The sequence below is a fragment of the Sus scrofa genome, chromosome 14 (genome assembly GCF_000003025.6).
Source record: "Sus scrofa isolate TJ Tabasco breed Duroc chromosome 14, Sscrofa11.1, whole genome shotgun sequence".
Classification (NCBI taxonomy): Eukaryota; Metazoa; Chordata; class Mammalia; order Artiodactyla; family Suidae; genus Sus; species Sus scrofa.
Window position 1 is genome coordinate 62,464,812 of NC_010456.5, and position 23,286 is coordinate 62,488,097.

Consider the following 23,286-nt stretch of genomic DNA (forward strand, 5'->3'; position numbering starts at 1 on the left):
AATTTCCTGCCAGCAGATCTTGCCCCCTATCAGTTATCCTCCCTGCACAAGTTCCAAGAGCCTCTATTCCTGTGGCTTTCTCTAGTTCCCATCAGCACTTTAGAACTGTGAACCTTTTCTTCCGACTTCTTTCTGAGACTTGGACTCTTGTCATCTTTTGTTTCTTATTCTGCCACCAACTCTTTCCAAACCTTAGCCCTTAGGCTTCGAACCGGGGCAATTCCCACTCTCTCAGCCAGGCAGGCTTTCCAGGATTGAAGGGGCTATTTTTCTCTTTGTGACCTCTGAAGGCCCCAACAAAATCCCTCCAATTCTGCATTCCTCCTCTGATGTTTTCATCTCAATATGTTGTCATTCCTAAGGACGTTTCTCTACCTCAAGCCCTGGCAGCACTATTAGCTAAACTCCACAAGTCACATTTGAATCTCACCTGAGATACTTTCTTTCCTCCAGATTGCAGTACATTTTTAATTAGTTCCTTCCTAACTTATTTCATACCTTTCTCAGCTTTCTTTGACCACTTCTTTGCCAAGATACACTGTGGATTGTTTATTTAAAGTCATTTTAAGTCCAATCCTAAATTGAAGGCCCCACTGTTCAATGAATGATTAGTGCAATAAGAATGCTTCCACTTTCCATTTACTTCATTATAGGGTCATTTCTATGGTACATTGCATCAGGAAGTTACTGTGGAATCAATTATTTTGATCGACTCATTCTGGAAATAAGAGATAATATTCTTTAAGAAGAAGGATGGCCTGAGGGAATTTATGACGAAAGCCTGGCACTTTAAGCACAGACAGATTCTAGTCTAGTTGTTGACTCATGATAGGACCTCAAAAAGGCTATTTAGAGTATGCTTGCCTGTTAAATGAAAATGAGCTGCCTCTCTCAGGTTTTAGCTGAGGAATAAATTGCTAAATTACTTTTCTAACACATTGTGTTCTGCAGCTCATCCATTGTCAGAGACCTGAGCTAAAAAGTAAGGAAATGGCTCTCTGGATATCATTAAGCATCACTCATAGGTGAGTCAGTTCTAGGCAACAGAACACACACATGGAACCTAGAAAAAATTTTAACGAAATCATCAATGAGTCAATTCTTTCAGGTAATGGAACTTACACACAGAACTGTTTTTTAAAAAACTTTATCTAAAATGTGTTAGCCCTAACATCAGTTTAGCATAATTTATGATGCTGCAAAATTGGGTTAATGTAGCCTGGAGCCCACAAGGGAAAAAGAACTTAAGGATGTTTCCCCTTGTACCACTGCATTGACACTGTAATTAATAACTAAATGATTTAATACCTATCTTGCTAATCCACTATATGCTCCATCAGAGCAGAGTTGGGGTCCTGCTGTATTCCATAGATATTTGTTAAATGAATAAATAAGTGAAAATGATTTTTTAATTAGATAGTCAAAATATGGCTTAAAAGTGAAATTGATGTCAGGATTTTTTTTTTCAGGGATTCCAAAATACCCAGGAGTTGAACATTCGATTCCACTTGTCATGTGTTATTGGCACAACTAACAACTACCATTTGGTGTGTGCAAGCAGGCACAGATTTTTTTAAAGCAGGTTGGTCTAATTTTTAGCAATATGGAAGTTTTTTTTTTTTTTTGGTGTTTAAATCTTCTAAGTGGAATTTATTTAGCCTACAAATGTTGAACTTGAGGTTTAAAAACATAAATAAAATACTCTATCTACACAGGCTACTTAGACTGAAGGTCTGAATTGGGTTAGGTCCACAGAATTTAATCATTGGTAAAATATACCTATTCCCATCAATTTGGCCTCTAATCAGTCCTATGTGTTGAAGCACCTAATTTTTTTCCAACATGTACTTTAGTATATACAAAAGCAATAGTCCAAAGTTTTGTTGTATTTTGCCACTGGAGCTATGCAGGAATCCAACTGTAGCTGTTGAGCTCCCTTTGGACATAGCTGAAGCTCTGTTGGAGGTGGATCATTAAGCCCCAGGATCAGGGCTACACTTGTTTTAATCTCATTGCTACAGTAGTCACTGAGTTGGCAGGCAGCTCAGGAATAACCTCTTCCATGGTGATCTGCAATGGCAATCCCATATCAAAGCAGAATCCTCACTTTGCTGTGTACTAATCTCCAGGACATTCTCTCACCTTCTGCAAATACCTTTAGCAGGTGGCTCAGCTTTTCCCTCTGCCACCATCATCCCTTTCATCTTCTTAATAAGTTTTGATAACTCTTCCAACTCTCTGGTCTGAACCATCTAAATTGTAATCCCCAATTTGGAGATCAAAACTATGCAAAATTGCTTCAGATTCTGAACCTCAAATTCTAGTTTGTAAGGAAATGTCATTATGTTGAGATGGAAAGAATGAGTAAAAATCAGAGACGCAAAGGAAGAACAATTGAGGGAGAGGAATCTGCATCTCTAACGGATCAACAATGACCAAGGGACATGAAATCTGGCAGGGTAAAGATGAAGGAATAGAATCAAGAGTTTAAAAAGGAAGACAGTGCAGGGCAGTTGGGAGCCTCAGAAGTCACACTAAAGAGTTTGGATTTCATCTCAAATCTGCTGAAGGATTTCCAGTTAGGTTGTAACAAGTTAGAATTTATAATTTTGGAAAGATCAAGCTGACTCACATATACAGTAGAGGTTTAAGGGGGATTAAAACATAGCCAAGAGACCTGTAGGAGGATATTATAGAAATCTGGGAAAGACATGTTTGCCTGAACTTGAGCAGTAGGAAAGGGGAGAAATGGATGAATCAGGGAGGATTTAGGAGGAAGAACAGGCAAGCTTTAGTGATAAATGGAATCAAAAGGTATGGGAAATAGACTTGCTAAGATTGACTCTCAGATATGTAGTTTAGGCAAGGTGAAAGGTGGTTAATTTGACTTCAGAGAACTTTGAAGTATCTGCCAGAAATCCACATAGAAATACTCATAAGGCATTTAAACAGCAGACAGAGCAGAGGAAATGAAAAAAGGGAAGAAGAGAGGAGGGGAAGTGGGGGAAGGAGAGGAGAGAAGAAGAGAAGAGAGGAAAGAGAATGTTTATGTCTTAGCCTTAGTTCTCCAGAAAATAGAGCCTCAGGCAGAAGCTTCTGTCCTACTAATATGTTAGAGTAAATAATTCAATGAAAGCATCAGCTGAAAAAGGGGAACAAGTCAAGGAAGAAAGAAGGACAAACGCAAGTTTTCTTTGCCCTGCTGGTTGCTGCTTAATATCAAACTGGACTATTTTTCAGACTTGAGATCAGCACTGTAAGGGAGAACTCAAAGGGAAGAAAAACATATTGACTTCAAACCATGGCTCCCATCTCCCACTGGTTGAAAGTTTGCCCTACAGACTTTATTTCCACGTTCTTATTCTCCAATACCTACATCTCCTCTACTTTGGGGTTGTTCTTTGCATAGGTGACCATTAGGATCCCTGTGGTATCTTATGAGTCACTGGACATAGGGAAGCCCCAGATTGGGATGTAAAAGCACACAGTGGGCATGAGGCAAGGCACTGTGGGTCAGATCCATGTGAAGTCAGCAGGGGGACAGCTGGCAAGGCCCACCCAGAGTTGGTCACCATAGCAGTGGCAGGGCTAAAAATATTGGGAAGTATTTCTGAGACAGGTGAAGCCAAGAAGGCTTAAGCTGACTTATAAAAAGTGTGTCTGTACACGCTAAGTCAAAATGTAGAAACACTAAAACTGGAGGTGGGGGTGGGCGGAAGAAAAGAAGTGATAAAGGAGACTTTTTAAAAAGGGTGACAAACTGCTAGAAAGGTGGGCGGGAGAAAAGGCTTGAAAGGGGGTGTGTAGCTGCATTCCAGCCAAGCAAATAATTACACAAGATTCCCCACCCCCATATTCTTGCTAATGATGTTCCCTCTTCTTAAAGTATCTTCCCCCTCAATCTCACTGCTAAGGTTGTAATTCTCCCCATTTAGCAAGTAATGAATTACTTCTGCACCTAGTCTTTTATTCTTCTTCTCCGTCCAAACCAGAAGTCATTTCCCTGCTCAGCCCCCTATGGCACTTAAAATTCCTTTCCCTTTGGGCTATTGCTACCTATGTATATGCTGTGAACTCCTGCATATCTCCCCCAATGTTTTGCCGGTCCTAGAGCACCTAGGTATCCTGGTTGATTGTAAATTATTTGAAGAATGAAATCATTGAAAAGCTGCACTCAGCTATCTAGCTATTATGTCAAAGGACTGAAATCCATAATGACAATTCCCTGAAGCTCAGACTGTAAGTGAACAGTAAGCTGTCTGAGTCAGGAAATTAGAGTAAACTGGGCTTCATTTCCCTCATTTTCCTGCCTCATGTTTAGACTGTCTCCTTTTGCTAGCTTCTTTACTCTTTCCCCACATACTCTCCATCATTTTCTTTCTTTCTTCTACATGGCTCTCATTCTCTCTTTATTTCCTTTTCAGCCCAACTGTCCTTTAGCCTTCCTCTTTTTCTCTCCATTTTAAGGTGTTAAGAACATATTATGCTTTTATTTCTGTTGCTTTGGGAGACTGACCTGAAAAAATATTCACAAGGTTGATGTCAGAGAATGTTTTGCCTATGTTCTCTTCCAGGAGTTTGATGGTGTCTTGTCTTATATTTAAGTCTTTAAGCCATTTTGAGTTTATTTTCGTGCATGAGGTGAGAGTGTGTTCTAGGACTCCAATAGGACCTCATCAAACTGACAAGCTTTTTGCACAGCAAAGGAAATAAAAAAAAAAACAACAACAAAAAGACAACTTACAGAATGGGAGAAAGTAGTTTCAAATGATGCAACAGACAAGGGCTTAATCTCTAAAATATACAAGCAACTTACACAACTCAACAGCAAAAAATCCAACAACCTACGGGAAAAATGGGCAAAAGACCTGAATAGACATTTCTCCAAGGAAGATATACAGATGGCCAACAAGCACATGACAAAATGCTCAACGTCCCTAATTATTAGAGAAATGCAAATCAAAACTACCATGAGATACCACCTCCCACCAGTCAGAATGGCCATCATTAATAAGTCCACAAATAACAAGTGCTGGAGGGGGTGTGGAGAAAAGGGAACCCTCCCGCACTGTTGGTGGGAATGTAAGCTGGTACAACAACTATGGAGAACAGTATGGAGGTACCTTAGAAAACTAGACATAGAACTACCATATGACCTAGGAATCCCATTCTTTGGCACATATCTGGACAAAACTTTCCTTGAAAAACACACACGCACCCACATGTTCATTGCAGCACTATTCACAAAAGCCAAGACATGGAAACAACCAAATGTCCATTAACAGATGATTGGATTAGGAAGATGTGGTATACATACACAATGGAATACTACTCAGCCATAAAAAAGAGCAAAATAATGCCATTTGCAGCAACATGGATGGAACTAGAGACTCTCATACTGAATGAAGTAAGTCAGAAAGAGAAATACAAACACCATATGATATCACTTATATCTGGAATCTAATATAAGGCACAAATGAATGTTTCTGCAGATAAGAAAATCATGGATTTGGAGAAGAGACTTGTGGTTGCCAAGCGGGAGGGGGAAGGAGTGGGATGGATTGGGAGCTTGGGGTTAATGGATGTAGACTATTACCTTTGGCATGGATTAGCAATGAAGTCCTGTTGTGTAGCACTGGGAACTATGTCTAGTCTCTTATGATGGAGCATGATAATGTGCAAAAATAGAATGTGTACATCTATGTGTAACTGGGTCACCATGCTGTACAGTAGAAAAAAAATTGTATTGGGGAAATAATTAAAATAAATAAAAATAAATAAATAGTAATTCATGCTTAAAAAAAGAGAATGTATTATGAATAAGGCAATCAAAAGGAACCAAATTACTGTCCTCAAGGAAAAGAAAATCTAACTAACAAATGGAACACACACATGTTAATATAATCCTTTAGTAAGTGTCTGGAACAGACCTCTCTATTCCACTATTTTTCCTATCCCTTCTCCCTTGCCTTACCACCTCCAGTTCCTAACAACAGCAGCTCATTTTCAACTGGCCATCAAAACGTACTGCAGCTTTGGGTTTGCAACCTTGAATTTCAACCACAAGAACGGCCAGCTCTACCACTTGCCAGCAGAGTAAATGTCGGCCAATTAAGCCTCAGCTTTCTCATGGGAAAATTTAATGATATTGTTTCTTTCTTAGGTCTACTGTTGGATTTACAGATAATGTATATGCAACACATAACAGAGTATCTGGTACAGAAGTACTGCTCAGTAAACAGAACCATGTTAATGATAATCATCATAATATATTGAGTATTATTGAGTCATAGTCTACATTTTCTGTTTGAAAACCATATTTGAGATTAACACTTTAGAGCGGTTAAAAGTAATATACAACTAAATGAAGTGGTTTCTATACCCCATGGTTTTTGATAGGGGCTGGGGGTGGTTGTGGTGTTATCTATGGGAACTAGCGTGGAAGCATTTTCCCTAAATGTGGATGGATGAGAGGCAATATCCTATCATTTAGCCCCCTAAGCTCATGCCCTTCCCCTTCTAATGACTGGGAAAAGTATGCTTTCTCAAATAAAAGGGAGAGTCTGTTTTCTTTATGTTTAAATTTAGTTCCATGCTATAAATTTCTAATTCTACCCTGGGACACGGCATGCTTTCTGTTAAGAAGATCCCATGAAAGGGTCAAGCTAAAGTTTTTTTCCAGAATTGTGTTTTTGGTATGCTGTTGGTACTGACAGTCCCTATGGTTACACACTCTGTTAGCCAGAGCACTTCCTGGGAGCAAGCAGAGGAGTAGGAATCAGAGAGGGGGTGGTGGGCTAATGCCCAGCAAGAAGTCCTATCAAAGGAAAGTAATGGGGTAGGAATGATCGATGAAAGAATGGCTTGTGCAACAGAGACAAGCAAAAGCAGGAGGAATAATAACCAGCCTGAAAAGGACTCTGGAAAGAAAAGGAAAAAAAAGAATTTACCACAAAAGAACATAGGTATAAAGATACAATAATTATCAATACAAAGATAGAGGACAATGAACTTTAGGTTCCTAAATTATTGTGTGGAGAAGAAAGGATACTCATTTTGTGAACTTAAGGCATGTGGAGTTATTTTATAGCTCCAAAGTATTTTTTGCATTAAATTTGGACAATAAATCTATCTGATGGTATAGATTCCTCCACACATCCAATTCCAGAGAAATGGTTCTTTAGCTTTGGGGACCATGAGATACTCTAATAGTCAGAGGAGAATTGTGGACTCTTTGCCTTAGAAAAAGGCCACACTTATAAACAAAATATTATACACATAATTTTATTCATTTATGGATACAGACATGCTAAAGCTTGTTAATGGACTCCAGTATTCTCAGATAAAGAGACCGGAATAAAATCTTTTACCCTCATTTGACTGATGTCTGAGATAAAAGAAATCATTATTTTCAGAAAGGAATCTTGATATTCTCAAGTGGTATATATTGGGAAAGACAGAAAGTTATAACAGTCCCAAACTCTAAAAAAAAAAAAAAAAAAAAAAAAAACCTATTAAAACCTCTACCCTGTTTATGTTATAATACAAATTAAATATAACACAAACAAGACTATCAGACTGACTTGACAATCTCTGCTTATGTGTTTTCCATACGGGACAGAATTACGTAAAGGAAAGTGAAAATTGTACATTTCAGCTGATTTACTTTATGTAGATTACTTGCTTGGTCAGAGGGGCTTCAGAGATAAGAGGCAACAAAGAGAAAAAGGAGGCCAGGAGGGACTATGAATTGGAGAGGAATTTACAAACTTACTATATAGGGTGAATAAATGATAAACCCAAGAAGTTCAGAGAATTAAAATTAGGAAATTAAAAAAAAAAACACAACTGATGTGATATAAGAATTCTGAAAAACATAAATCTTGGAACCCCAAAGTGAAATAATGAAGCACTATTTGCAATAGCCAAGACATAGAAACAACCTAAATGTCCATCAAAAGAGGAGTGGATAAAGAAGAGGTGGTACATATACACAGTGGAATACTACTCAGCCATTAAAAGGAAAGAAATAGGAGTTCCCATCGTGGCTCAGTGGTTAACGAATCTGACCAGGAACCATGAGGTTGTGAGTTCGATCCCTGCCTTGCTCAGTGGGTTAAGGATCTGGCGTTGCTGTGAGCTGTGGTGTAGGTTGCAGAAGCAGCTTGGATCCCACGTTGCTGTGGCTCTGGCGAAGGCCGGTGGCTACAGCTTTGATTCAACCCCTAGCCTGGGAACCTCCATATGCTGCGGGAGTGGCCCAAGAAAATGGCAAAAAGACAAAAATACAATACAATACAATAAAATAAAAGGAAAGAAATAACAGCTTTTTAGCAACATGGATGGACCTACAAATTATCATGCTAAGTGAAGTCAGTCAGACAATGAGACAGAAATATCTAATGCTATCACTTATATGTGGAATCTAAAAAAAGGACACAATGAACTTCTTTGCAGAACAGATACACACTCACAGACTTTGAAAAACTTATGGTTTCCAAAGGAGACAGGTTGGGGGGTGGGGGGATGTACTGAGGGTTTGGGATGGACATGCAGCAAAATTTGGTTGTGATGATTGTTGTACACCTATAAATGTAATAAAATCATTAAGTAATAATAAATAAAATGAAATAATAAATAAAAAAATAAAAAACCATGAAGTATTAAATGAAATGTAGAATTTTAGGTTGCTTCCTAGGACAAAAATAGTGCATTAATTGAAAAACTGAGGAAATCTGAATAAAGTCTATGGTTTATTGAATAGTATTGTACCATGGTAAATTTATTAGTTTTCATAAGTTTAATTGTTATGGAAGATGTTGAAATTGGGGAAGTTAAGCATTATTTTTACAACATTTTTATAAATCTAAAATATTTCAAAATAAAGGTTATAAATGTTTTTAAAGAACTCCAAATGGAGGACCTAATATAGTTCTCTTAAAAATATCAAATCATCAAATATGATTTCATAAAACTAAGTACCGACTCATCTCACACTGAAAAAAAGATTTCACCTGGTTCCTCAGTAAATCTACCCCCCCATTTCATCTCCCTTACTATCATAGTCCTACTTTATATTTGATAAGCCTTTGACCAAGCTTCTTTTCATTTATGGGGAAAGGAAAATGCTTGGATGACCATGCCTTAGCCTTTCATATTTTTGAGTTAGCCCTTCTATTTCCTGACACAAAAAGATTCATCTTTAACCTTTTTCAAAGATTAAAGTAATCCAGTACAATTGTTTCTGTGCTATTCAAACTTGCTTCCAAATGAGAGTTTGTCCTAAGATCCTGTCTATATACACTCAGTTTAATTAGATGGGAAAATACAATACACTATTAATTGGATGCCTTAGTATGTGAGCAGTAGGGGAAGAAAATACTACTTTTCCAATGGTTAAGCGATTATACTGTCTGGCTTAAAAAAAAAAAAACCACATCTATTGAACATTTCTATGCAATCCAACACAATAAATGTTTTATTGAGAACCTTTTATGAGCTACGTGCTAAGCTAAATGTTGGGAAAAGTCTGACTAAAATGAAATCCCTGACTTCAAGGAGACTCTGTTTTAAGGAGGAAAGACAGGGAAAGAGGTAATTTCTGTGTATTAAATGCTATCAGAGCAGTACATATAGGGTCTCATGGAATTGTATGAGAAAGATGTTAGGACGATGGCCAAATGCATGTTTAATCATTCTTTTGCTCAGTGTTAAAGGCCTGTAAACCAGACTAAAATGGTGTCTTTCCCATGCTTTTAAAAAAAAGGATGCTTTTCCCCTACACACAAAGGATCTTTAAATTGTTTTACACTAGACACAATGCATCTATGACATGCCATTTTCTGTGAAACACACTGTTGAATTTTTGTCTAATACCTTATTTTCCCAGTGACTATTTATCATCTGCTCTGTATGTCTAATGAACAAAAAGCACAAGGCAATGAAATAAACCTCAGCAAAACAATGAAAAGGCAACCATGCATTATTGATTTAGCAGGGTAAAAAAGGAACAAATAAAAAGAAGATAGAGACTCAGTTGCTTCTGAATACTGGGAAAAGGCATCTGTGTTTCTCAACAAGCTAAGAGCACCAACTGTGCCAACTAGTTGGAACCGCAAGGGAAAAAAAAGTCAGCCAGATTTTAATACAAAAAAACTATTCAGCTGTATTCAGGTCCTCCCCAACAGTATGCAGTCAATCAAGAAGCCAACAAAACAGGCATAATAAGATTTCATGTGTCCACACACAGTAATTTCTCCTACCAGTAATTCAACCAAGGAAAATATATTAATATTTTATTATAATTAATATAAATTTGGAACTACTACTCATGTATCTGTCAGATTTCATTATGGCCATTCTGGCTGCCATACAAAATATCACAGATAATGTGGATTAAACAGGAATTTATTTCTCATAGTTCTGGAAGCTGAGAATTCCAAGATCAAGGAGCTGGGAAGAAAGGTTTCATTCTGATGCCTCCTTTCTTGGCTTGTAGGTAGCTGTCATCTTACGTGTGCGCTCACATGGCCTCTTCTCTGTGAACTGGAATGGAGGCAAGCTCTGGTATCTCTTCTAACTAGGACATTAATCCTATCAGATCAGAGCCCTATGCTTTTAACCTCATTTAACCTTAATTATTTCCTTAAAGGCCCATCTCCAAATATAGGCACACTGGGGGTTAGGGCTTTAACATATGAATTTGAGGGGGACACAAACATTCAGTTCTTAACTTACAATAAAAGAGGGGGGTGGGAGTTAGATGAATGCAAAAAATCATGTGAAAATAATACGAAACTACAGGCTAAGAAGGTAGTTCCTGGATACATACCTTCTAAAAGCAGTGTCAACTATAGCAACATTTTTAGAGATGTCAGTGCCTTAGGCATATCTTCCTATTTGTCAGAACAAATAGTGTGTCTTGGGAAACCCACATATCACACACGATAGGAAGTAATGTAATGGTTGAATTAGGACCAGGAAAAACAAAAAAGCACAGTGGATGCAAAGAAGGTGCTAGTAGAAGAATAATATTCTCTAGGAGGATAGATACAAATCTGAGAAAGAGTAAGTTTTCTAAACTGATATTTGAAATAAAATAACACATTGATTAATTTCTAAAAGTAGCATTGTTTAAAGGCATTTTAGGAGGCACTATGGGGCTGTATCGTGTGAATGTGTGTGGGTGTGTATTTCCCCAGTTATACTCTGAATGTATAGAGTGCTCTAAAGCAGAACATTTTAACTTTTCTGTGTCTAGGTCTCCGTATTCATTATGTGGAGTGCTTTTGACGAATATTTGCCCATAACTTATCACAATAAGACAGAGTAACATAATAATAAAAAATGATTTTTTTCAAATGGGGAAAAAAGGGACCCTAACACAAACACAAATATAGCTCATACATTTGAACTCAGCATCACTAGTCATTAGGTTCCTTGATTGTAAAACAAAGATGTTAAACTAAAATCTGATATCTAAGATTTCATTGAATTTTAAGTCTATGTTTTTTATGCGAAATAAGTTATATGTGTAAAAAGCTCTAGGGAATCTTTTTTTTTAAATTACTCAATTAATTTTATTATATTTACAGTTGTACAACTCAATTTCAGGGAATCTTTATCATTAAATAAAACAAACCTATTTTCTTATCACTCCAACTTAAAAAAAATACTTTTGTGTATATTTTAGGCTTTGTAAGAAAATTTCTTTCATTTTATATATATTTTTTCTCACTACACTCTATGAGAGGGATTTCAGTCTCCATTCTCAAAGATAAATGAGTCCAGAGAGGTGAAATGCCTTGCTAAAAATTATATCACTAGCAAATGGCTGAACCCAGCCCTTTGACTCTAAATCTAATATCCTTTCTACTCTACCTATCTTAATAGTAAATTTTGTTCTTCAGTCTTATAAATATAAATTGGAAAATGAAAAAAAATATTCTTTAGCCAACCACTGTATTTCATAAACATTTACTGAATACTTATCATAAACCTAGGCTGGGCTTTGGGACTGTCTTAATTATATCAGAGTCCCTGCAAGATCCCTCTCTACAAAGCAACTGTGAATCCATAGTTATGTTTGTAAAACTGAAGTTTCCACCAATTGATAATATTTTCCACTCATTTAACCACCTTACTAATTTTTAGTCTTCCTAATTTCTATCCCTTCCATATCTTAGGAGATAAATATGTCTTCTTTGAAATTACTTAGAGTTTACATACAAGTGTGCATTGATTTAAAGATGTTATAGAAAGTAAATATAAAAGGGTAAGCTGTAGTGTTATATATTTATTTCCCGTGTGTGCATTCTTGGCTCTTACACATGAGAACCGACTTTTATGTGCTATTAGGCTAATGATGGAAGATAAAGATAAAACCAGTTACCCCATGATGATAAGTATGAGAGAATTTCAGATGAAATAGAGCAATTCCAGAAATAAGAATAATTCACTAAAGGAGATTAGATAGCATTGTACTGTCTTGATGAGATAGACAGATAATCTAACCTTTGCATGTTAGACCTCTTGGGGTTGAATATGCCATGTACCAATATAATCACTGTACAGTGTTTCTGCTGTTTGAATTATCAGTAGCTGGGAAAAGTTTAGAAAGGCAGTTCCTAAATGATATTTCTCTTTGTTATTAATAGAGAACTAAGAATAACGGAACTTTGAGAAAAGAATATAGTTCAGTAGTTAAGACCACTGATCGGGGAGACATGATGATATTTGAAATCGTGGGCTTAAAATTGAGTTGGATTTGGAAATGGAGCACTGAATAGTAGACATTTAACAAGCTGAGAAGAGTGAAAGCTCCCTGGGCCCGGACCAGGCTGTAGCATGGGGGTGACAGGAAGGGGTGGCCTGGTCTTGAGATAGGGGCCACCAATGAGGTTATATAATTGGAAATTTTCTTACTTCCTCAATTAATAACTTGTTAAAGTTTATTGAAGATGGCCACATCCTGTTCAAATATCTCCACATACTAACCCCAGCATTCTAGCAGGTTTTATTTCCAAGTCCTTTATTTTAGGCAAGATAATTCCATTCTTACTTATGTCAATTTGGCAACTGAAGTCAGAGGAGTGGCTCCAAAGGAGTCTTGGGGTCAGGGAATATTGCTAAATACATATTTCATTTCAGGCCTGAAGGATCCTTACCATTAAAATGAATTACTTGGTTTCACATACATGAAAAAATACATTTTACATTGCTGAAACACAGTTGAGAAGCATTTGTGTCAAATAATTCTTAGGCATGAGAGAAAATGAATAAAAAGTACCTTCATTAAAAGGTAAGGGTTTCTTTATTAGTGTTCACGCTTTTCAAACACTGGTTCATGGAAAAACTAGGGACTAAACAAACAAACAAACAAACAAAAAAACAAGGCAAATAAAAAGAAAATGTTAATGGCTGTTAGGTTTCTTTTGTGTTTATACAACACTGTACACATGTTACACATTCCTAACCAAGCTTACATAAAACAGATTATATAAGATTTTACATAATCATTAGTCAGATTATATAGTTTTAGGCTTACTATGGAAAGATCTATATTCTGCTCCTTAAGCTATGGGATGTTACTTTATGCCTTGGAAAAAGCAAATAAGGATCAGACTAGAAATTCCTTTTAATTTTCTTAGAATTCATAACTAATATTGATCACTTATTGGATTCTTCCAACTCCTTTGAAACAGTCTGATTAAAGCAACTTCACCCACCTAACAGACATGTTTCCTCTCCGAAACATTTAAATTTTGTTCTAGTGTGTTTAACATAGATATAAATGGTCCTGTGTTTTAATTTCAATATATCTATACTTCAACTTTTTGATTTTTTTATTTGGTCTATCAGAACTTTAAGATTTCTTTCAGCTTATTTAGCTTTACTTACATTTTAAAACATTAAAACAATACGTATTTTGATTTTGCTTTCTACTATATGTACTTTGCTTTGTAACATAAATGTTGAACTATTACTATAAAAACTTGCTGAAATAACTGTAAATGATAACATTTAACTAAGTCATTCTTAGAGAAAGATACTAAGAATAAGTTACTTAGGTAGACTCTGTAATAGCATTCCCTGGAGATACTCAATTTGACTGTTAATGCCATAACTTAGGGAATCTAGCTACATCTAAAAGTAATCCAAAATTGTGAGAAGGAGCCATAACCCACAGTTTGGTCAGATCCTAACTCTGCAGAAAGATGAGTAGGATCTGGTTTTTATTTTGTAATCCTAAGGATATTTTTAAATATGAAAAGAAAAAATTATAGGTGTCATGTGATTTTGTTGGTTCAAATAATGAAACTTGTGGCTTTCAGTGTTAAAAATGAGTAACTCTGAGGCAAAGCAGGTTGTGTTGGGCCCCCACTAATCCCTTGAAAATGAATTTAATGTCTACAGATACAACTTTCAACTTGAGACTGTAAGGACAAAACTTTATGCAAATAGACATGAAAACAGGGAAGAATGTTCTGACTGAGCAGCTATGTCAGCTGTGAGTTGGCTACTTTTAAATTTCATATTAAGTGAGGAAAACTAGCCTGATTTTGTTCAAGTCACTGTAGTAGCACTTCCTGCTAAATGCAGCCAGATGCATTTCAAACTCATGGACACATCCAGTTGGATCCATAATTTAAAGAAACTTCTAAGTAAAGTTGATAATAATTATTATTTTTTTGCCACCCCCATGGCATGTGGAAATTCCAGAGCTAGGGGTCAAACCTGCCCCTCTGCAGCTACCCAAGCTGCTACAATTAGATTTGAGGAGTTTTTGTTTGTTTTTGTTTTTTGTTTTTTTCTTTTTTGGCTGCCCTTGGGCATATGGAGTTCCAGGGTGGGTGATGAGATCCCCAGATACAGTTGTGACCTTCAAGGCAAGGAAAAGTTTTTAGCCTGAGGTCAAGCCATAGTAGGCACTTCACGGAGTAACTGAAACTCCACAGAAAACCTATAATCTCTCTGGCATGAAGAACCAGAGGACAAAGTCAAGGACAACCACGGCCATGGCAAAGTAATTATGAGTGTGTAGGGTGGGGGTGAGAGGGTTGCATAATCAGATGGAAGCTCAGAACTTGAGGAAGAAGTGAAAAAAAAAAAAAAAACTGAAGTGGTAAATATAGTGGTATATATGAAAGACTTTATCCCCTCTTATTTATTAAAATAAATGACTATTTAAAAAAATTATACCATTGTGCTATAGGGTTTAATTTTATAGGTATAAAAATGATAACTACAGTATAAAGTATAAAAGATGGAGAGTTGCAATAAATGGCTAAAAGGTTACAACATTTTATACTAAATAATGTTAAATCTAAGCATGTTGTAAAATGTTTATTGTGACTTTAGAGATATAACTAAAAGGTCAATAAATATATTAAAGTGGAATTCTAAAAACATTCAAATGAACTAAAAGGAGATAACAAAGGTGAAACAAAGGGAAACAAACAGAATGGAAAAACAAAAATCAAATAAACTATGAGCTCTAAATCCAACCATATCAATAATTACAATAAATGTCAAATGAACTAAATGCTCCAATTAAAAATGAGAGAAAGTCATAAAGCATTGCCCCAAAAAAGGAACAAACACATACTCTTTACAAGAATCCACTTTAAAATACAGATATAAATAGATTGAAAGTAAACGGATGGGAAAGATTTACTATGCAAAAAGTAAACATAAGAAAGCTGGAGGGACTAAATATCCAATAAAATAAGACTTTAAGACAGAATACAACCAGAAATAAAAAAAGACATTTCATAGTGATACAACTCAGAAGAAATAACAATCACAGGAGTTCTTGCTGTGGTGCAGTGGGTTGAGAATCTGACCACAGTAGCTCAGGTTGCCATGGAGGCAGAGACTGGATTCCTGGCTTGGCTCAGTGGGTTAAAGGTTGCAGTGGGTTAAAGGATCCTCCATTGTCACAGCTGAGGCTTAAGTCAGATTCAATTCCTGGCCCAGGAACTTCCATAAGGCTTGGGTGTGGCCATAAAAAAATTAACAATCATAAATATGTATATATCTCATAATAGAGTTTCAAAATATAGTGGACCCTTGAACAACACAGAAGTTAGGGTTATTGACCCAGAGCAGTTGAAAATCTGTGTATATATTTATAAATTGGTGCTCGGGGCCTGCAGTTCTGCATCTGTGGATTCAACCAATTACAGACCACGTAGCACTGTAGTAAGTGTTTATTTAAAAATATCTGCATATATAAGGACCCATACATTTCAAACATGGGTTGTTCATGGGTCAACTGTGTATGAAGCACAAATTGACAGAATTAAAGGGAAATATAAATAGGTAATTTCATTATCCTAGTAAAAGACATCAACATCTTTCAGCATTTAATACATCTAGGCACAATTCAATAGAGACATAAATGATATGACTGACACTATCAATTACATGGGCTTAAATGATACCTCCAATAACTACAGAATATACATTATTTTCAAGTGTACATGGTATGTTCAACAATAAAGGAAATAAATCATACAAAGTATGTTTTCTAACCACAACAGAATTAAAGAGGAAATAAATATCTATAAAATATCTAAGAATTTACTGAGGGTTTTGGGAGGAGGGGGAAGAGAGGACCAGAAAGATATGAGAAGACTAGTTACTACTCATGGACTGAAAGATGGACTGAAAGATAATAGTATTGAAATGTATGTTCAAATACTGTCATTTGGAATTATTACTTATCAAAATAATATAAAACAAAAGAATTATTATAAAATGCCCAAACTCCAAGTTTTGGGTAATAATCAAAGCCTGCAAGGAATATCTAAACATGAAGATCCCCAAATTATGTGGAAGGAAGATAAACTATCAAGTAGAATAATTAGAACTTACAGCAAAGTATGTACATTCCTAGGAAAGGTCAACAGTGGCTCTTTCTTCCAGAAGCCCTTGTAGAGTATCTATATTGAGAAAAAAGACCTTCAAGACTGGTTCCTGTTCAGTTTGGGGAACCTGGAGTGCATCAACTCAACTCTTTGTATTTTAGTTTCCTCTTTATTCTCATCCACCTTGGTCATGGGCTCTTAGAAGAATTAATGAATTAACAAAGTGAAACCATTTGGGGTTAAGAAGATGGTGTTCATTTGGGTTTTATGTCCTTAGAGTAGAAGTACAACTGGATATTCAGTGATATTGTATGTTTTTCTTCTAGAGCAGAAATTTGTGACTACAGTTCTTATCTGAACATAGTCTCTTCTACTAGTGGTACACAAAGCTAACATCTACACAGAGAAGTCTGAAAAAACAGAACACAGGGATTAGAGGCACAGACTTTAATCATCTACTAGCTGACAGGTTATGAGTGGTACTTTGAGAGCTGGGCGAGTAAGTGGTAGTTTAAGTCTCATGACTAGAAATGGGGTGCCCCCATGTCCACCTCTCCAAGCAAACTTGTTAGCCAGTTGTTGACTAAAGACTACAAAGTAGAGACTGATGATCCAATAAGTGATGGAATTCTGAGGCACGCAGAAATAAAGCAAAATTTTCATTTCTTCTTTGGAAAACTTGCTTAATTAAAAACTGTAAGAGTGGTTTGAAAATTTTTATTGATTACTTAGAGTTCGTGTCATGGCTCAGTGGTTAACGAACCTAACTAGCATCCATGAGGATGCAGGTTCGATCCCTGGCCTCACCCAGTGGGTGAAGGATCCAGCATTGCTGTGAGCTGTGGTGTACGTTGCAGACATGGCTCGGATCCCATGTTGCTGTGGCTCTGGTGTAGGCCAGTGGCTACAGCTCCGATTCAACCCCTGGCCTGGAAACCTCCATGTGCCATGGGTGCGATCCTAAAAACAAAGAAAAAAAATGCTTATTGATTATTTAATGTACAACCACATTTGGCTGAAATATAGTCAAAAGAGAGATTCAAGCAAAGAAACTGCAATTTGTTTGTCCTAAAACCTGCAATCAGAATTATCTGACTAGATCAAATCTTTTTATTCTATGTTTCCATAGTACCAGTTCCTGGAATTGGTGCAGTCATATGATTGTTTTTGTGAGTAATTGAACAATGCTCTTCTCTTCTAATAGACTTTAGGTTAGAAGTGCAGAGGGCATGCTTGTTTTGGCTAACAATTATATTTCCAGCACTTAGCATAGTGGTTGGCACAGTGTGCATTCAGTAAACATTTTAATAGAAAAAAATTAATGATGAGCTGTATTCTTTCAATTCTATCCATATTTCCTCATCTATATAGTACGGATAATAAAATATCATTTGTAAGTGTGATATCACTTCTATCTGGAATATAATAGATGGCACAAAGGAAACTTTCCACAGAAAAGAAAATCATGGACTTGGAGAATAGACTTGTGGTTGCCAAGGGGGAGGGGGAGGGAGTGGGAGGGACTGGGAGCTTGGGGTAAATGGAGGCAGAATGTTGCTTTTGGGATGGATTAGCAATAGAATCCTGCTGGTTGGCACTGGGAACTCTGTCTAGTCATTTCTGATGGAACATGTAATGTGATAAAAAAGAATGTACACATGTAGGTGTAACTGGGTCACCATGCTGTACAGTAGGAAAAATGTATATATATAAATAAATGATTTTTTAAAAAAGATTAACTTATATAAAATAATATTTTTTATAAACAGAAAATTGCTTTGCAAAAAATGATCTCACATCCCTTTCTCTCTCAGTCTTTACCAAGAGTTCTTATCATTCCATTCCTTTTTCCACCTCATCACTTCTTTCTTTGCTATGTCCCCTGCTCTGCATCTTTATCTTCTCCCTTTGAGTTTATGACCTCCTACTCAGGTCCTCCTTCTTGAAACAGAGGATGATTAGGGTGGTGATGATGATGATAATGACAACCATCACCACCACCATAGCTAAGAATTTAAGCTTGCGTGCTATTCCACCTGGATAATAAGGGTGGGAGTACTAGAAATGAAAGTGGACATAGTCATGGTTTTCCAAATTGATTTTTTTTTTGGTCCTCAAATATTTCTGTGCATCCTGTGATATTATTTAATACCCACAGATTTCTCTTTTGAGAAATGAAAGAAAAAAAAAGAAAATTGTAATAATGCTAATGTCCCACTATTTCACTGCATCAGAAAGAGAGGGCTGTCTTACAGCCATGTCTCTATTCCTCTTAATTATATGCTATTGTGTAAAACTTAAATTTAACCCAGTTAAGGACCACATCACTCACTCAAACCCAAACAGAAGTCCTTGTAGAGTGACTCCAGATTCAGTATTACTGCTTTCTTCAGTTTTCATCTATCAGTAGCTAGTTACATGGTGAGGCAAATCCTTATTGGTCCAATTAGTTTATTTCCATTTTGTGTGAGGCTTAAGTATATATTAAAGACTTACAAAGGTCAAGACTGCATCTGGTTTTTTTTATCATATGTACATCAGGTTTTCTATTGCTACATTACAGACTGCTCCCAAATTAGTAACTTAAAGTGAAAACCATTATATTTGTGCAAGAATTCAGAAAGAGTTCAGTTGAGTACTTTTTCTTCACTATGTGGCATCAGCAGGGGGTCATTTCCTTAGCTGAATTCAGCTGATAGATCAGCTATAAATTATGCTTAATTGTAATGCTGAAATAGGTGAAGCTTGATTGTCCAAGATGGCTGCACTGACATAACTAGTCACTCAGCTGGGATGACTGGAACGGTCAGGAGATGGAAGGGAATCTCTCTCCCTATGATCTCTCCAGTAGAGTAGCTGGATATCCTCACATGGTAGCTCAGGGCTTTAAGGATGAAACGGACAACCTCTTAAGGTCCAGAGTTGGAAGTTATGCAGCCTCACTTTCACCACATTCTGTTTACCAAAGCCAATCACAAGGCCAGCTCAGAATCAAGCAGCAGGGAAAGAGGTGTGGCTTCTTAATGGGTGACTGGAAAGGCCTCCTTGCAAAAGGGCATGCAGAGTGGGAGATAAAATTGTGACCATCTTTGGAAACAAAATCTACCATACTTAGGTACATTTCCTATTGGGTAGTTTTTTTGTTTGTTTGTTTTTTTCCAATAACTTTAGGATTAGCATCTTCAAAAAGAAAGCAATCAGAAGTTACCTAGCCTAACATATTAACCTATCAATAACCCTATATATAACATCTTTGGCAGATTGCTAACCTTTCTACGACCAAATACTTGATAGAGCAATCAACATTTCACAAAGTAGTTCATATTTGGACTATTCCAATTTCCTCTAGTTTTCTCAATCAGAATTTAAACAAGATCTACAAATTGAAATTGGTGTATAAGTCTATCTTTTAATCAATAACAGAAATGAAACAGTAAAGAAACTGGCTCGTTTATCTTACAGAATTCCTCCCATTCTGGACTAGGCCAACTGCTTCCTTGAGATGTTATTTAGCATGTCCCTCTATTCTCTGTATTTCCCATAAAATGATAATTTGTGCCAAATTAAATTCAAATTTCTTGGCATGAATACATCAAAGGTGGTGCTGTATACTTTTGAGCAAATCATTTCAGGAGGCACATAATCTTTGGTTGTCTCTCTTTGTGTGATTTAAAATTTATCAATGAGTTCAGTTTCTGTCAGCCTTATCTCCCAAGCATAAAGTTCCTCATGAATCTTTCTTTTAGTTGTTTTAGCAGTCATAATGCATTATTTCATTAGTTGTTGTAAGCTGATTACTTCTTGATTCTGTAATTCTGCATTTATTAGCTGATATTCTCCTTTTAAGAACTTTTGCTCATCAACTATTTGATTACACACCTTGTATAACAAGAGAAAAGTAAATGCTTGATTTTTTTCCTTTTATTTTCCAGCTTTTAGAATAATGAATAGGTGCCCTAGCAATCTTTGAAGGTGTTCAATAGATTTGTTTTGAACTCATGACTTTTTTTTTAATAATGATTTTTATTTTTTCCATTATAGCTTGAACTCATGACTTTTAATGTGCTTATTTCAATCCACTGGAAACATCATTCTTTTGATGCACAAGTGCCTATCTTTGGCCTGTAGTAGCACTTTCAAAGTTGTCTCCTGAGTCCTCTTGACACAACTACAGTGATTTTGGATCACTTCTATACTTTCCAGCATAACAAGATGTCCCAGGCTAATCTTGTACATTTGTTGCCAAATGTGGCATCAGCTGTTTCTCCTAAAATCTTTGGTTAATTTTAGTAAGAATGGGTATTTAGAGGTCAGTGATTTATTTCCACTGTGTTGCTGTTACTTCCAGGAACTTTTCCATTGATAGAGCAAGGAACTAAATATTTTTTAAAAAGAAAAATGCATCATGAATTTATAGTGGTATTAACAAAACTCAATTTAATATTAAGGACTTTAATATGAGTATTTTTATCTCTTTTAACTCACTCTGAAACAATAATTCCTAAAGATATTAACAAAATTATGTATGGAGAAAATAAGTAATGAAGTAAATGCATTATATGAGAATCTAATACATATATTAATGATAAAATAGCAATACCAACATGATTACTAAGTATCTTTTACATTTTATTTTTTGTCTTTTTGTCTTGAAGATATATCTCCCAGGAATATACATTTAAATTACTGAGTTTTGTGCATGTTTCAAATATTTCTTCTATGTGTGTCTAAACTACTCACTTAACATAGTTAGTCTTATTTCATTTTGTTATTGATTTTTAAAGGAATTTCTTTGTTTTTCAGACTACTTTGACCTAAGATGATTATATACACTTTGTTTATATGATTATCTTTTCAAAACAATTTTAGGATACAATTACTGTAACATATAATTCACACATTTAAGTTGTACAATGAAATGTTCTTAGTGTATTCACAGTGTCCAACTGTCACCATAATCTAAGTTTGGATTGGTTTTGTTCACTCAAAAAGAAAGCCTGTACTCATTTGCAGTCACTCCCCATTCCCCACCACCTCCCACACTCTCAATCACTGGGTAATCACTAATCTACTTTCCATCTCTAAACATTTTCCTCTTTTAGACATTCCATAAGTGGATTCATCCAATACCATTTGTGACTGGCTTCTTTCAATTAGCATAATGTTTTCAAAGTTCATCTACATTCAATTGTCTATCAGCACTGCATTCATTTTTATTGGTGAATGATATTCCCTTATGGAGGAGAGAATCAAGATGGAAGAGTAGGAAGACTCTGCATGCACATCCTCCCATTGGCATTAAAATTACAACTATCTACAGAGTAAACTATGAGAACAGCTTGAAGACTAGCAGAAAAGATTTTTGAAGATATAAAAGAAAAGGTCACAATAGGACAGATAAGAGGGGAAAAGATGTGGGCTATTCAGGACCCAAATCACAAACAGGAGGGATATCAAAACCACAAAGGTCCTCCCACAGAGGGGTCCAAGCCCTACATCAGGCTCCCTAGCCCAGGGGTCCTGCACTAAGACAACAAGCTCCTAGTAGGTCAGGCTTGAAAATTTTAGAGGACTTATGTTGGGGAGCGCACAAGCACTATAAGAAATGGAGACGCTGCTCTTAAAGGGCACACACAAAATCTCACATGTTCTGACTCCCATAACAGAGGTCTTAATTTGAAAGCTGCCTAGGTCCAACCATGTACTGACCCCGAAAAGCCTCCCAGAGAGTCAGGTGGTAGCTAGGACTCCCCTGTGGACTGAAAGGCTGATGGCAGTCATTTTAGGGACCTCACTCTACCATGATGACACCATGCTGGCAAGTTTCAATTTGGGATCTCCCTCTAGCTTATTATCACTGGGGGCCTGTCCCATCTACCTGCAGGCCCGCAGAAGTTATGTACCACCAAGGTGCATGGCCAGATACACAAGGATCCAGCCCCACATTTCAGTGCCCCAACTGCAGCCACTGCATAAGGAAGGATCTCACAGCCATCTAGGCTGAGGAGCCACGCCATCTACCTGCAGGCCCATAATAGTTGACAACACCACAATAGAAGCACACACAAAGCTCACATAGGGGACACTCTGAGAGCATCTAACTTAGGTGGCCAAAGGGAATATGATTTTGGGCCCCCTAGGACAACTATTACATAATGCCCATTCTCCAAGACTGGGAGATGTAACAGACCTACCAAATACACAAAAATAAATGTAGAAAATTAGGCAAAATGAAGAGACAGAGGAATATGTTTTAAACGAAGGAACAAGACAAAACCTCAGAAAAAGAACTAAATGAATATAAGCAGACTACTTGATAAAGAATTCAAAGTAATCATAAAGATGATCACTGATCTTGGGAGAAGAACAGATGATCACAATGAGAACTTCAACAAAGAATTAGAAAATATAAAAA

At 36.4% G+C, this 23,286-nt stretch overlaps 1 long non-coding RNA gene across 6 annotated transcripts in view; it reads right to left on the bottom strand.

The window, feature by feature from the left end:
* Positions 1 to 23,286, bottom strand: part of LOC110256651 — a 399,823-nt gene that overhangs the window by 338,946 nt on the left and 37,591 nt on the right. For 5 of the 6 annotated variants that reach the window (XR_002338489.1, XR_002338491.1, XR_002338493.1 and 2 more), the window contains exon 3: positions 13,289 to 13,361. The exons of the other annotated variant lie outside the window; for it this stretch is intronic. This is a non-coding gene — a long non-coding RNA (uncharacterized LOC110256651). The remainder of the gene's footprint in view (positions 1 to 13,288; positions 13,362 to 23,286) is intronic. 6 annotated transcript variants of the gene reach the window in all.